The 12,878-nt window shown below is 46.6% G+C and overlaps 1 long non-coding RNA gene across 1 annotated transcript in view; it reads right to left on the bottom strand.

Moving 5' to 3' along the window:
• Positions 1 to 2,381: 2,381 nt before the first annotated feature.
• The window catches only part of LOC148543158 (uncharacterized), a 34,304-nt gene continuing 23,807 nt past the window's right edge, over positions 2,382 to 12,878 (bottom strand). The window contains exon 3 of the long non-coding RNA XR_015871118.1: positions 2,382 to 2,475. This is a non-coding gene — a long non-coding RNA (uncharacterized LOC148543158). The remainder of the gene's footprint in view (positions 2,476 to 12,878) is intronic.

The raw sequence follows: 12,878 nt of genomic DNA, 5'->3' as shown, positions 1-12,878 counted from the left end.
ATATATAGTTTAGGTGTGTTTTATAATAATATTTAACTTTCAGAGGTTGTATCGGATCTCAATATAATCTAGTCTGATAGTGGTAAATAGTTTACTTAGCCTTAGCTAATGGGCACCCGATGAAGCAATTGAATTGTTGCTCCATTCAAATGAGTAGCCACCGGCGCATACATTTCTGCTCGCAGGAAGTTGAGGTGGCGAGCAGAAATGTGTGAAAAGTCTGTGACTCCCTAACCAGGACTTTAGATGGGTTTAGCCACTTTAAGCAGCTAAACCCGGTACTTTTGGGCACAACAAGGGGAATAATAGGCGCCCCAAAAAATGTAATTGCTCTGCCGGATGGCCATTAATTATCGCCACCCAAAAAACTATTGAATTCCCCCCCTTATACATCTGTACGATTGTAATGTGTTTTTCAAATGGCTCGTAGATTGCTATGTTGTCATTTTGGTGGGTATCTCACAAAAGAGTGGACCCCTTGTTTCTAGGATCCTAATGGAGTCGGCACGTTATTGACGTAGTGATATAAGGCAGCTGATACACACTGATGATGTCGTCATGGTCACTTCACAGACACTTAGGTGAAGGTTTATAATGTAAGCTCACTTTTTATACATGTTTGTATCACTGTCCTGTATATAACACTTGTATACTGTACTTATGCTACATTGGAGTATGTTTTATTTAGAATAAACAATTATTAGACAAACTTCTGAGTTATCCATATTGATCTCCACCATTATATGTTGGGTTAACCTAATAGGCACTAATCCATATCTACTCTAGAGCCAAGGGAGTTTAAACCACTTTGATTCCATTTCATAACACAAAGATCCTGTACCATTATTACTATCCAAAACTATTTTTTACCTACACTTTAGGGATACAAGTTATGGGCCCCTATTTACTACAATCCACATTTGAAATGTGGTAGTATTGTGATATTATTTTTAATACGCATTGCTAATTTTGGAAATGTCATAGGAATTCATGAAGATACTCAAGCAGGGACAGAACTTAAAATAAAGCTCTGTCCCTGTGAATCAACTCCACACATTTTTTGCAAAAAGTACAGTGAGAAGGTGTTCGCGCATGCACCATCGGCTCACATCCCACCAGCGCGACCGTGATCACCTCCCCACTCCTGTTCAACTTACACTGGCCTGCCTGGTGCTCTGATGAGGTTTTCTGGGACTCCAGTCAGCTGGTCTCCTCCCATGGCTTCTGCACAGTGACCCTGGTCAGCTGCTCTATGCAGCAGCTAACCAGGGACACAGGGCCTGATTCAGACTCTGTCGCAAGCGCTGAGCGCTCGCAACCGGGTCGATGGTGGCAAAGAGCGCATGCGCACAATGCAGCCTGCTCCAACGTGCGCATGCGCGAGACCCGGATAGCGGCAGGAAGCCGTCGCTCTGGGTCTCGCACCAAAGGGGGCGTGCTGTCGATGTTGAGTGACAGCACGCCCCTCTGGTGGGCGGGCCGGGGGGGTGGCTGCCCAGATGGAGGCGTTCCCATGAGAACGCCTACCATCTGGGGGCGGCCCCACTGACATCACAAGTGATGTCAGTGGGAGAGTTTTCGGCTCCGTTTGAGCTAAAAGCTCTCTGGGGCTTGCGGCAATGAGACCCTACCACAAGGGTCTCGTCGCAAACCCGATGGTCTTGACGATCGCGACCATCTTCCTGGCCGCTCGCTATACCTGTGGGTGGTAACCCACAGCTATGTGAGCGGCCAGGTGGCCGTTCTAAAAACAAAAAAAGACCGGCCCTGATTCAGAGCAAGCGCTCTGTCACAGCGACCGGCTCTGAATCAGGGCTACAGTGCAGGAGCCCGGAGACTAGCTGACTGAAGTCCCAAAGGACCTCACCAGAGCACCGTTCACAGCTCCTGGGATGCAGGTAAATATTGGTTTTTATTAACTTTTTTTTTTTTTAGACCACAAAGCTGATATCAAAAGCCAGTATTATAATCACAGGGCTTTCCCAGGTATTTTTTTACAATTTATTTTTAGTAAATCTGAGCAGATCACATTTCCCATTATAAGTGTGAGAAATGAGATTTGCTTACTAAAAATTTGCAAATTAAAGGGCTTGCAGTAGTATTTCATGAAAAACACCTATTTTTTTTTTAGTAAAAATAATATTGATAAATAGGGCCCTAAGTGTGAATACATAGCTGTAGAGCTCAGGGGTTCAACAACTCATCTGAATTCTCTGAAACAAAAATTGAGTGTTCCTGAAATTTTTTTTCATCATTAAGGTTTTGTTCATCATCTGCCTGTGACCTGAATAAGATCTAAACTCACCTGTAGAGTATGGGTATAGAAATAAATAAAATACATACATATATTTATAATTATATATTTGCTATGGGTGGTGAGTAGATAGCTATCAGGGGATCATCCCAATCCTGCACCTGGTGGACGGTTGCTCCTGACTTGGTTGGAGGCACCACATCAAGAAGACTGGCTGTGACCTTAAAAGAATAGAGTATCAGTTAGGTAAAGGTGAACCCCGGTTACATGTATCTCTGTTAAAATCTGTAACAATGATAGATGGCACAGTTGTCATTTTGTATAGTTGGCAAAATGTCTAGACATACTGTTCTTATATTGAGTTGAGAAAGACATTTAATTAAAATGAATTGCCTCAGGTCAAGTAATTTCTCTTTAGAAAAATAACTTTATTTGGAATGGAAAAAACCATACAGAAATGATGTGTTGAGTCTGTTTCCATAATATGTGACTGTGAAATAAGCCTTGTTAATTTATCTAATTAAGATTCCCAGTTTGGGTTAGAGTATGTCCTAGTTTACGTTTGTTCCTTTGGCTATTTATCTTGAGCTAATATTAGCTTCCTTCTTTGCAAGTTAAGAATAACCTGTTTTGCTATGATACAAGGAGAGCTTGGAATCGCTCCACATCTAAATCTTAAGTACATCAACTTGTGTCTTAATGGGAAACTTTGCTTTCATAACTAGAGGCATGGAAACACTTTTCCCTTCTGGGTACACATTACAAAGGATTATGAAACACTTCCCTGGTATAAAACTAATAATATAACCACAGTTAAAGCTCATACAAATAATTAAATGTATCTCTTTTAGTACTATTGAGTCTTTTTATACTGCTGACACATATTCAAACAATGAAACTGATAAAATAAGAAAATCCAGTGTATATAAAAAACAGAACTATAAGCAAAAATAAAGTCATAATATATCAAGTATACATGTTTGTTAATATGATCAAACAGGTTAATTAAAAAGGTAAAACATATCAAAACCTACCAACTAAAAGTAGGACTCTAACAACAAAATAAAAAAGTCTATTTGTGTATCTCTAAAGAAATGCATGTCTTCTATACTTCTTTTATCAAGTCATTCTATTGTTGCATACATTTTTATTTTAAAATCTCTAGCACATTTATAGCTTTTATATAAAGAGGTGCCTAAACATTTATCTAATAGCAATTATATTCAGTACACATTTATTAAGTTGCAAATGTTGGGGGTACAAATAACAGAAATGGGCTGTCAAGGAGTTCCCAGATGGAAAATGATTGAGAAGCAGTGTTATATTGTATTATACTCCTTATAAAAACCAGTACTGTTACTACCTGTTGTCTTCTTGGACCGTTGTCATCATTACCAATTTATGTCTGTATTGTGGAGCTCTGGGTCATATGATGGCTGAATGTCCAAAGAAACCGGAAACTCCAAAGTGATAGTAAAGGAGAGGCTATTCAAGGTCCTTTTTGCTACTCTTCACTGATTTCTTCCTCTCAGTTACAAATATCCATAGTTTTACACAAGTCTACTGAGCATTCTGCATATGGGAGTCGCAGGAGGCATCATCAGTGCTCCATTTATTAAAAGGCTAGGCTTAAGCTAAATACACATCTGTACAATCAATATTGGGGCTCAACCTGCACACTGAATTGGACTATAGTGTTCAGGTGTGCTGCAGAAAGTGAAAGGTTGCCCTGCCCAGTGATCGGCGCGGGGAAAACAGCCACCACAGAGCGCTGCACAAATAAGCAAGTTTAACAACACCGGGCACGGCGTGACATCCAGGGGACAGACAAGGACGAAGAGGTGTATCACAGTGAGACCACATAGCGGGACACCGCTACTTACATAAGGAAGTTATTTGACTGACTTTTTACCCACCAACAGCTCTAAAGCATCTAAGTACTGTACCTATCATATATGACTGTACTCCATTAACTGTACTTACAAACATTACTATCTTGTCTGTTTACACCTACAGGTCTGCTAGTACAACATTGTCTCTTGCTAATTGATACCAAAGCAAGCAAGGGATACAAGTTACCACAAACTGATACATGTGTAGCTTACCATCAGTGCATTGTGTAGACATGGATTAATGAGAAAACATTTGCAAGATATACTGCCATATTTAATTCACATATGTGCATGATAAAAACACTGCAGCATATATGTGTTTTAACAGTCATCATTTACACACCATACATAATGATATGAGGGCAGGGTTGTCTAAACAGCAGTGTGGGCCCTGGGCAAACCAATGCACAGGGGCCCCCTACCCACCCATTCACGGGAAAAAAAATTAAATGTTCAATAAAATGAAACCCTCCTGCATACCCATCAGACCTCCCACACATGCAGAGAGACTCTGTCTGATTGGTCTGAAGCCGGTGGATGAAGAGAAACTGGGACTGAGGTGAGTACTCAACACTGGGAGGGCGGGGGATGTTAGATCAGAATACAGTGCACCAGCGGCCGGCTTATAAAAATATCACAAATTTACCAACTGGCCGTGGCTGCATGGTGGTGGGTTGGCGGGCCCCTACAAGCTCTGGGCCCTTGGGCAACTGCCCAACAAGCCCAATGGAAGAGATGGCCCTGTTGATCGCAGTGAGAAGTTTTTCTATAAATCCATACAATCAAGCTTTCGCGATGCAATGGTTTGATAAACCTAACTTCCGAGCAGGGCTGCCATCAGAAATGGTGGGGCCTGACTGACAAAATAGGCCCCCCTGCAGGCCTCACCCACCCCCAATCCCTTTACAACAATAATATCATAAACAATAATATCATCAAGGTGTAGCGCACCAACACTATCCGAAAATTAACAGACACTAGGAGTATGGACATCTCCTGCTCTAAGTAGCTCCCAAAATCCCCTGAGTACTGGACCTACCGTCCACGTCAATACCTTTATCTTGTGATAGCTACATCTGGCACATCCACTGTGTTCATCAGGTGCACTTTCAGACTAGATAATAGCAAAATAGATTCCACTTATATAGCCAAGTTTTAAGAACGCCCAAGACTAGTAGTGATTGTTGCTCCGTTTTACTGACCCCTAAGTGAATCTAGTTAGACTGGAGTGTGTATACAAAGTCCCCTTAGATTCTGCCAACTGCATTTAAACCATATCTGCTTTGAAGCGGTCATTAGTTCACTACCATCTATAAAGGTGAGCAGCCTTGCAGTATCTCTCTAGCCCCAGCCACTATATATCTTCCCAGTGCTTGAAGTGTACCAATATGCAATGGTATGGCATACCGGCACTTCAAGCACTAAACAATTTTTTTTCCTTTGACAGCAGAGCTGTGGGCGGAGGACCAGAGGCGGGCTGAGCCGGGGGGGCAGGGTGCCATCTGTCCTTTGGACCGGTATACTTTTAGGCATTTAGGGCCACACCAGTCAGGAGGCAGGCAGAGGATGCTTCCCAGGCCCAATCGGAGTGGCCGGTCAGCATTCCCTGCCAGGAGGGGGTCCCAAGTCTCGCACCCCAGGAGGGGGTGTCAAGTCTCGCACCCCAAGATGGGGTCTCAAGTTCCACGCCCCAGAAGGGGGCCTTCATTTCAAGTTTCATGCCCCAGGAGGGGGTTTCAAATCTCTCACCCCAGAAGGGGGTTACAAGTGTTGTACCCCAGGAGGGGGCTTTAATTTCAAGTTTCACGCCCCAGGGAGGGGTCTTCGTTTCAAGTTTCATGCCCCAGGAGGGGGCCTTTATTTCGAGTTACACACCTCAAGAGGAGACCATCGTTTCGTGTTTCACGCCCCAGGAGAGGGCCTTCGTTTCGAGTTTCATGCCTCAAAGGGAGGCCTTTGTTTCGAGTATTATGCCCCAGGAGCGGGCTGTAATTTCAAGTGTTACTCCCCAAGAAAGGGTCTCAAGTTCCATACCTCAAGAGGGGGTTCTGAGCCACTCTCCCCAGGAGGAAGTCTGTGTTCTTGCATCCCAAAAGGGGGTTTCATATTGCATACCCCGAAAGGAAAAGCCAAGTCAGCTTCCCCAGAAGGGGGTTTTAGGTCCCATACTCCAACAGGGAGTGTCAAGTTCTGTACTCCAGGAGGGGGCCTTGAGTCTCTCACCCCAAAAGAAGGTTTCGAATCTTGTTTCCCAGGAAGGGGCCTCAAGTCAAGTACCTCAACAGGGGTTTCCTGACTCTATACCCCAGGAGAGGGTTTCAAGTGTCGTACCCCAAGGAGGGACCTCTAATGCTATACTCCAAGTGTTACGCCCCAAGAGGGAGCCTTAAATATTCTTCCCCAGAAAGGGATTTCAAGTATTCCACCCCAGGATGGGGTTTCCAGTGTCATACCCCAGGAGAGGAATTCAAGTGTCTCACCCCAGGATGGGGTTCCCATTGTTGTGCCCCAAGGGGGAATTTCAAGTGTTATTCTCCAAGATGGGACCTCAAGTGTCTCACCCCAGGATGGGGTTCCAAGTGTTATACCTCAAGATGGGATTCCCAGGGTTATACCCCAGGAGGGGATTTCTAGTGCTTCATCCCAAGATGGGGTTCCCAGTGTTATACCCCAGGAGGGGAATTCAAGTGTCTTACCCCAGGACGGGGTTCCCAGTGTAATGCCCCAAGATAGGGTTCGTGGTGTTATTCTCCAAGATGGGACCTCAAGTGTCTCACCCCAGGATGGGGTTCCAAGTGTTATACCTCAAGATGGGATTCCCAGGGTTATACCCCAGGAGGGGATTTCAAGTGCCTCATCCCAAGATGGGGTTCCCAGTGTTATACCCCAGGAAGGGAATTCAAGTGTTTTACCCCAGGACAGGGTTCCCAGTGTAATGCCCCAAGATGGGGTTCGTGGTGTTATTCCCCTGGAGGGGACTTCAAGTGTCTCACCCCAGGTTGGGATTCGCTCGCTCTAAATCAGGGCATTTTTTTTTTAAGTTTCAGCCTCCAGGCCGCTCGCACAGCTGTGGGTGACAACCCACAGCTTGTGTGAGTTGCCTGGCGATGGTCGCGATTATCGTGACCATCGGCATTGTGAGGATACCCTAAGGTAGGGTCTTAGCATTCGCAATGCCGAGTGTACTTCCTGCTCTAATAGAGCAGGAAGTCCACTACTGACATCACGAGTGATGTCAGTAGGGCCTTTGGGAACGTCTCCATTTGTGCAGCCACCCCTCCTACCCACCTACAAAATGGGGTGAGCTGTCAATCAACATCGACAGCTGCCCCGTTTTGTTGCTAGCCCCAGAGCGTTCTCACTCGCTACGGGGCTTGCGTGCTGCGCATGCGCACTGGGCCACCATTGACCCGCTTGCAAGCGCTATGCGTGAGTCTGAATCAGGTCCATTATGAGTACCTGGTCATGCTATTTGGCCTCTCCAACGCACCGGCAGTCTTCCAAGATCTCATCAATGATGTCCTTCGGGAATCCTAGGGATATTTGTTGTCGTGTATCTGGATGACATACTAATTTTCTCCCTTTTGCTGGACCAACATCATCAGCATGTACGCCTAGTTCTTCAGAAACTATGGGAAAACCACCTCTATTCTAAGCTGGAGATGTGTGATTTTGATGTCACCCAGATTTCCTTCCTTACCTATGTCATCTCTTCCCAAGGATTCTCCATGGATCCAAGTAAAGTGGAGGCCATTCAAAAGTCGGTCCAGATGCCTTCCATCAAAGCGATCTAGTGCCCTCTCGGTTTCTCCAACTATTGCCGCAGATTCATCAGATCTTTTTCCACCATCATTGCACCCATTGTTGAATTGACCAAAAAGGAGCAGACACCTTTAATTGGTCAGCCAAAGCAATTCAGGCTTTCACAGCTCTTAAGCTCGCATTCACTTAGGCCCCAGTGCTTAGTCATCCTGATCTGGACCTTCCATTCATTCTTGAAGTGGATGCCTCGGAAGTTGGAGCTGGAGCCATTCTGTCTCAGAAGGATCTTGCCGATAATAAATTGCACCCTTGTGCCTTGTTTCTCACAAATTCACCTCAGCGGATCGCAACTATGATGTGGCAAATAAGGAGTTGTTGGCAATTAAATGGGCATTCAGGGACTGGAGACACTGGTTAGAGGGGATGATATATCAGATCATGGTTCTTACTGACCCCAAAAACCTGTCTTACATTCAGTCTGCAAAAAGGTTAAACTCACGGCAAGCACGTTGAGCATTATTTTTTACCCGATTCAACTTTCTTATCTCCTTCCATCCTGGTTCAAAGAACATCAAGGCTGACGCCATATCCAAGAGCTTTGAACCTATGTAACAGGTCTCCAGGGCAGACAAAGCTATCATCCAGATTACTTTGAATTTGTGCTGGCATGTGAGGTCTGTGCCTAGAATAAGACACCTTGGACAGCACCTTCAGGTCTATTACTTCTGCTTTCCATACCTAGGAGACCCTGGACTCACATCGCCATGGATTTTATCATCGACCTCAAAATGTCTGCTTGATGTTCCGTGATCTGGACGGTGGTGGACCATTTTAGCAAAATGGCACACTTCATACCATTGCCAAAGCTCCCTTATGCCAAAGAACACTCAGTCCTGTTTCTCCAACATATCTTTCATGTACACGGCTTACCAATGGATATCATGTCGAATCGAGGAATACAATTTGTGGCACAGTTCTGGAGTGCTTTCTGTGCTTCCTTGGGCATTGACCACCCACAGTCCAATGGACAAACTGAGCGCATTAACCAGTGTCTGGAGCAAGATCTATGCTATTATGTCTCCAAGTGTCATAGGCCCTCATTCAGAGCCGTACGCTCTGAGCAGAGCGCACGCTCTGCATGAGGGCCGGGCTCCTTTTTCATGGAGCGTCCTCCTGGACGCTCGTATAGCTGTGGGTCACCACCCACAGGCTATACGAGCGTGCATTTTGATGGCCGCGATGGTCGTGACCATCGCGACCATCGAAATTGCGAGCCGGAGCCTGCGGTTGAGGTTTTCAACCGCAAGCTCCGGAGTGATTTTGGCTCTATCAGAGCCAAAATCACTCCCACTGACATCACTAGTGATGTCAGTGGGCCGGCTTCTGACGGGAGGCGTTCCCGTGGGAAAGCCCCCATCAGGGAGGCACGCCCCCGGCACGCCCACCAAAGGGGGCGTGCTGTCAATCAACATTGACAGCACGCCCCCTTTGATCGGACACAACGAGCGAAGGAAAGTCCTTCGCTCGTCGTGTCTGGCGCATGCGCACAACGGAGCTCCCTCCGTCGTGCGCATGCTCAGTGCAGACCATCGACCCACTTGCGAGCGTACAGCCGCTCGCGAGTGGGTCTGAATCAGGCCCATAATGTTGGTGTCACGACCCTGTCTAGTTGTCACCTTTTTTGCCTTGAGACTTACCCCTGTCAGCTGCCCCATGGATCTGTGTGTGTAATTTGCCTGGAGGATTTGCTCTGATTATTGCACCTGGCCTCTCCTCTGTCTGTGAGCACTGCTAGCCCTGATTGGAATCGCAGGTGTGGTTCTGATTCTCAGAGCTGCAGAGATGAATACTCACTCTGCATGTTGTGCCTTCCACCATTCAGACTGCTACTGCCACACCACCTGTCCGTATCCACCAATTGCTGCCAGACCCAGGGTATGTATATCCTCCCCTGATAGCATTCTGGGCCTGAACATCTTATCTTCCCGTGGTATATGGTTCATGCTGTTTCTGCATTCAAGTATATCCCTGAAACCTGCTACAGCAACCCCTGGTGCAATCCAGAAAACCTGTTACAGCTGTACCTGGCAATCCAGTAAATCTGCTGGCAGCAACCCCCGGTGCTTCCAGAAAACCTGCTACAGCTAAACCTGGCAATCCAGTAAATCTGCTGACAGCAACCCCTGGTGCATCCCAAAAACCTGCTACAGTAATACCTGGCATCCAGTCATCCTGTTACAGCAATACTTGGCCTGTGCTCTGCTGCTAGTCCTACTCCTGGTTGGTCCCTGGCACTCTGTAAACCTGCATCGTGTCACCCTGACTTCCCTTCAGCAATTGTCACATTCCAGTCCAGAGTCAAGTTCCAAGCTCATCAGTTCAGTCCACGTTGCTCCAGTCCAGAGTCAAGTTCCAAGCTCATCAGTTCAGTCCACGTTGTTCCAGTCCAGAGTCAAGTTCTTAGTTCATCAGTTCAATTCAACAAGTCTTCCTGCCGGTCCCAGTCCGGTTCCTCCAGTTCCTGTCATTTATCATCAAAGGCAGTTTTCACTGCTACACAAGTCTTGTAAATAGAGCTATCTACATCACCCATGGTTCCAGTCCAGCCGGCCTACAGAGAATCCAGTTCATCACCTGAGACAGGTAACTCACAAGCACCAATCATGACAGACATGACAGCTGGGTATCCCATCTATCGCCCGCTGAGTTTGCTTTTAACAAGTTGTGCCATTCTGCATCTTCGGTATCCCCATTCTTCTGTGTTACAGGGCAACATCCAGGGCGAACTCTTTCAACTCCAGTTCACCAGTGTCACCTTCTGTCTCTTGGCTCCGTCATATTTGTAGTAAGGTTCATCAAAGCCTTTGGAAGGTATCTCTGCACTCCAAAAATTCTGCTGACAAACATCGTGTGGATTTAAGAAGGGTGACTTGGTTTGGCTCTCCACCAAAAACATTAAACTCTGCCAGCCTACGCAGAAGTTGGGTCCTAGGTTTATTGGCCAATTTCGTATCATTTCACAGGTGAACCCGATAGCCTTCAAACTTCAATCACCCAGCTCTCTCCGTATCAACAATACCTTCCACTGTTCCATGCTCACGCCGGTCTTCTGTTCAGCCAAGTTCAAACCTAGGTTCTCATCCAGGCCTGCTCCAGTTGTGGTTCACAGTCAACATGAGTTTGTAGTGGAGAAGATCTTGACCTCCAGAATTTCCAGGGGTTGTCTGCAGTTCTTAGTCCACTGGAAGGGCTATAGTCCGAAGGAACGCTCCTGGGTCCCTGAAACGGCTCTATATGCTCTGAGGCTGAGAAGACATTTCTTTCAAGATTTTCTGGACAAACTAGGTTCATGGGGTTTTTCAACCCCGCGTTAAGGGGGGTACTGTTACAAGTCGCGGTCACCTCGAGCAGTTTACCCAGTCAGGATGGGGTTACTCCAGCTTACCCTTTTGCTAGGTGATTGGCATGCTCAGGAAGTGACGTGTCATCCACAGTGCAGCATGATTGGTGGTTCCTCCTATTTGCACACACTGGACTTTTGCTGCCTCGCTGACTATAGCATATCTGAGAGTTCCCTCGGCTCGGCTGCATGGTCAGTGTTGTGTTCCTCCTCGTTGTGAAGATTTTGGTTTTCCCGTAGTGGCTTCTGTGCTATCTCCGGCTCCCCAGCTTCTTCTATGGTCTCCCTAGCCACACCAATACCACCATGCTGCCATCGTCTACCCAAGCCGCAGCACTGACTACCTACTCCTCTACCATCGGCTCTTGCCACACCTTTGGCACCTTTGCCGCACAAACAGTTTCCATGCTGTCTCCGGCTCTCCAGCTTCTTCTATGGCTCCCTAGCCGCACAAATACCACCGTGCTGCCATCGGTTCTCCAAGTTGCAGCACCGATTACCTACTCCTCTACCATCAGCACATTTGCCGCATCATCGGCACATTTGCCACACCATCAGCTCTCAAAGTCGCAGCATCTACTGTTAAACTGTCTACCATCGGCTATTGCCACACCATTGGCACACAAGCCGCACCATCGACACATTTGCCACATCATCAGCACAATCGGCTCCCAAAGCCACAGCATTTACTATTATCTGTCTATTACCAGCTATTACCACACCATCGACACATTTGCTGCATCATCAGCGCATTTGCTGCCCCATTGACTCCCAAACCTGCAGCATCTACTGTTAAACTGTCGGCTATTGCCACACCATTGGCACATTTGCTGCACCGTCAGCACATTTGCTGCACCATCGGCTCTAAAATCTGCAGAACTCATTATCAGCTTGCTACCATTGGCTCTAGCCGCAACATCGGCATATTGGCAACACCAGCGGCTCCCAAGCCACATCTCTCTAAACTGCACCATTAATTCTTCCTGAACAAGACTCTTTCCCTCATCATAGGATTCCAGTTGACATCCCTGTAAGCTGCTGCTACTCCGAGCAGTAAGTCCAGGCGGCCGCCTAAGTACCGGTGAGCAGTTCATCTCTAAGGGAACAATGGGCGGTTGTTAGTGGGAGAAAACAGATGCAGAACTGGCACAGGAGAATAACACTTAGGAGATGGTACTCAGATGACGTACTGAGTACACACACTGTGGATCCAGACGCTGAACTGGCACAGGAGAATGACAATTAGGATATGGTACTCGGATGACGTACTGAGTACACATACTGTGGATTAACACTAGGAAGATAACACTAGATGAAAGGAGCTTGGAACCTGGAACGCTGCAGCAAGTATTCACTGGAAGTAACGACGTTGTACAGGCAACTTGCTGTTGTCCAGAGCCTGGCTAAATACCCTAAGGTAGCAGTCCATTGGAGGACAGTGTCAGCTGACAGCAACCAATGCTACCATTGGGTAAGGGCTAATCAGGTGATGTAGACTGTCATGGCTGCATCCATAATGGTTACCGCAGAAACCAAATCACAGAGCAGCACCTGGATGTCCTAGCAGACC

Source organism: Taudactylus pleione, unplaced genomic scaffold (assembly GCF_031769625.1).
Source record: "Taudactylus pleione unplaced genomic scaffold, aTauple2 ptg000006l, whole genome shotgun sequence".
In the NCBI taxonomy this organism is placed as follows: Eukaryota; Metazoa; Chordata; class Amphibia; order Anura; family Myobatrachidae; genus Taudactylus; species Taudactylus pleione.
This window is presented reverse-complemented; position numbering and strand designations above follow the sequence as displayed.